The sequence below is a fragment of the Salvia hispanica genome, chromosome 2 (genome assembly GCF_029641045.1).
Source record: "Salvia hispanica isolate PSC_SH4W2 chromosome 2, Shi_PSC_v1, whole genome shotgun sequence".
NCBI classification, from domain to species: Eukaryota; Viridiplantae; Streptophyta; class Magnoliopsida; order Lamiales; family Lamiaceae; genus Salvia; species Salvia hispanica.
The window spans coordinates 60,219,210-60,222,399 of NC_142693.1; the positions used below are offsets into that span (position 1 = coordinate 60,219,210).

At 34.9% G+C, this 3,190-nt stretch overlaps 1 pseudogene; it reads right to left on the reverse strand.

Moving 5' to 3' along the window:
• Nucleotides 1–988: 988 nt before the first annotated feature.
• Nucleotides 989–2,922, reverse strand: LOC125199027 (carnosic acid synthase pseudogene; annotated as a pseudogene).
• Nucleotides 2,923–3,190: the final 268 nt, after the last annotated feature.

Consider the following 3,190-nt stretch of genomic DNA (forward strand, 5'->3'; position numbering starts at 1 on the left):
ACATTAATTTTCCTTATCAGATCTGTGTAACATAGATTTTTCCACGTTGGAGACTCAAAAGATGCAAATCAATTTTTTAGGATTCAGTTATAAATATACTCTTATTTATTAAATCAATAAATATCCAACAACATGTATATCTGGTGCAGTGGCGGATCCAAGATCCTAAAACACAAGGAGCGAAATAAAATTTATCGGAAGCTAACTGAGGGGGGAGGGGCAACGTTGGAAGCTATCGGAGGAGGCGACAATGGAAAAATCACGTCCGGATCCATGGTAGCAGATCGCCAGGGATGGGCGGTCGCCCCCTCCCTGATCAGCCACTGTGTCGGTGTATGTATATATATAATACATTCTCCGGCAGTGATAAAATACAAATTCTATATGTTATACAAACTTCAAACCCCTCGATACAATGTCAACACATTGTAAAAATGAGTAAGAAGTGCAGGTGATCCAAAACTGCTCATTTTGGAAAGGACTGTGCATTATTTTACATCCAGCAGTTCCAATTTTTCTTTCACATTTAATACTATTACCTCCGTCTCACATTAATAGTCTCATTTTACTTTTTAACAATTTTTTTATATAATAGTTTCATTTTACTTTTCTGCAATTTTTTTATAAAAATAATAATAAATAGTTAAAGCCAAAAATAGTAAAATAAAAAGAAGAATAAGATAGAAAAGAGTCTTCTTTCACTCAATAATATTATTCAATAAACTTTTGATAATAAATAGTACAGTATTAATTTCAAATAAAAATAAATAAATAAAATATAAACTAATTACTAAAGTAAATCTTATCCACATGGGCACAAAATTTCTGAAGTTCAACTCGATTTCACCGTCATGAATTGTAACTAATATTTTATAACTGAAAATCGATTTAAAAGGTTAATTTGATATACTGCGTAGCTAAGAAAGTACTAGTATTCTTCAATTTTAAAACATAAAAAAAATTCGTTCAAGAAAAATAAAAGCATTAATTAAAAACAATTGAAAGTATAGACACCACCGAAAGGGAGATATCTCTTTCTTAGTATTATTTCTAAAGCAAGAATAACGTATTAAGCCAATTTATTTCACATTAATTACACAGATATTAATTGGCATTAAACCTTGATGGGAATAGCTCTTAGAGGGATTTTCTTTTGTAGAGCTAGCCCAAACATATCTTCTATTTGGAGTTGTTTCGATTCGGCCCCTTTTTCAAGTTTTCAGTTGAAGTTATGACACATTGTTGCGATCATGCATGGCAGCATGCGGCTAGCTAGCGGCATGTCAGGGCAATTTCTCCGCCCCGAACTGAAGGGGATCAACTCATAATGTTGCCCTCGAAAATCTATTTCACTATCCAAAAACCGCTCAGGCTCAAAACTATCTGGATTCTTCCATATGTTTGGATCTCTAGAAATCGCCCAAAAGTTGACAAATACCTTAGTGTCTTTAGGGATTGTATATCCACTCACTTCCGTTTCCCGTTCCGCGACATGTGGAGATAATAGTGGCGCAACAGGATGATATCGGAGCAATTCTTTGATGGTGGCTTGCAAGTATGGAAGTCCTGAGATGTCGGTTTCTTCCACTATTTTCTTCCCTCCAAGAACACTCTTGAGTTCTGCTTTCAGCTTTGTCATTTTGTCTTGGTGGAGTAGTAATTCCACCATTGCCCATTCCGATGTGGCTGTACTTGTGTCTGACCCAGCAATAATTAGATCCTGATGTGTATATAATATTGGTTAGAACTAATTCATTAGTAAACATTAAAAAATCAAAGGTCAAACTGAAGGGCGAATCTTGAAGTTTTGTCAAATCCTAGCTAGTCCCACACATTTGAAAATAAGTTGGAAAAATCAATCTTATTCGCAATTATCATCACGCGAAAAAATTTGATCGCTTACTTGTAACTTATTGTTGATTTTTTCAAACTAAACGAAACTCTTTTCTTTACATTTTATTTAATTCACCCGTGGTGACATCCATTTTTTGGCAGATATAATAACAAAATTTTTCTTATTAACTGCGAACTAATTCAAACTTTTCGGTTTTTCTTGCCGATTTTCAAATTTGCAGGACATACCAGAATTTCTGAACAATTTCCCGATAATAAAACAAATTTAAAAGTATAGTAAGTTACTTACCACCAACAAATGCTTAATCTCTCGAACACTTAAATCATATTCATTTCCTTGAGAGATATCAAGTAGGGTTTCGAGGAAATCGGTCTTCTTCTGGTAAGACGACGTCGTTCTTGCTTGCAACCGCTCATCGATGAGGCCCTGCACCAACTCGAGCAGACTCCCGAGGTGATAAGTGAGCTTTCGCCTCAATCGTTGCGGATCCAAAGGAGCAAAGATGGGGAAGAAATCGGCGACATTCGGAACGCCTATGTACCTCGTGATGGCATTAACATGCTCCCTGAATTCCGATTTACGAGCAGCAGCATCTGAAAGGAAATGGGCTAGAATTAGATTAATATGGATAAAGTAATTATAGTTGGGCTATAATTATAATAGTCCATAAGCCCAACAATCATGAAACCCTAGTGACTCTTCATCTATATAATGGTTATTTATTCTCCATTGTGGGACATGAGAAATAGTGTAACATTAGAGAGAAAATACGTAAAGCTTTGTAGAGAGAATTCCTAGCATTCTTCTACGGAGCAATTGTACCGGGATAGTTCCTGCATCGGATTGGATTGCACGTGGACCTCGATAGTAGTGGATTCAACTTGCAGGATTCAATCGCAGAAGAAAACAACACAACAAGTAAGATTTAGTTTCGTTGTATTTTACATGCTCAACTTGCAATATGATTATGAATCTAGATCTGTATTCTTGTATGCAATTTCCGCTGCGCTCATTAGCTGAATACAAGAATTCCTTACAGTGATATCAGAGCCCGGGGCTTGATTCATAATTGTTTTGTGATTTGATTATATGTGGACGATTTCAGAAATCAAACTCTTTAACTTGGTTTAATAATTTTTCGACAAAACTGAAATTGGATTTCAAAATAAGAAATTAGATTTCAAGCTTCAACTTTTTGAAAATTGTTTGAAAACATTTCCACAATTTTATGTTAAAGGAGAACTGAGTTTTATTTTTCATTGAAAACTATTTTATTAGAAACAAAGTTTTCAAACTTCTTTCGACATGTTTCGTATCTTTGAAACTGGAATTGGA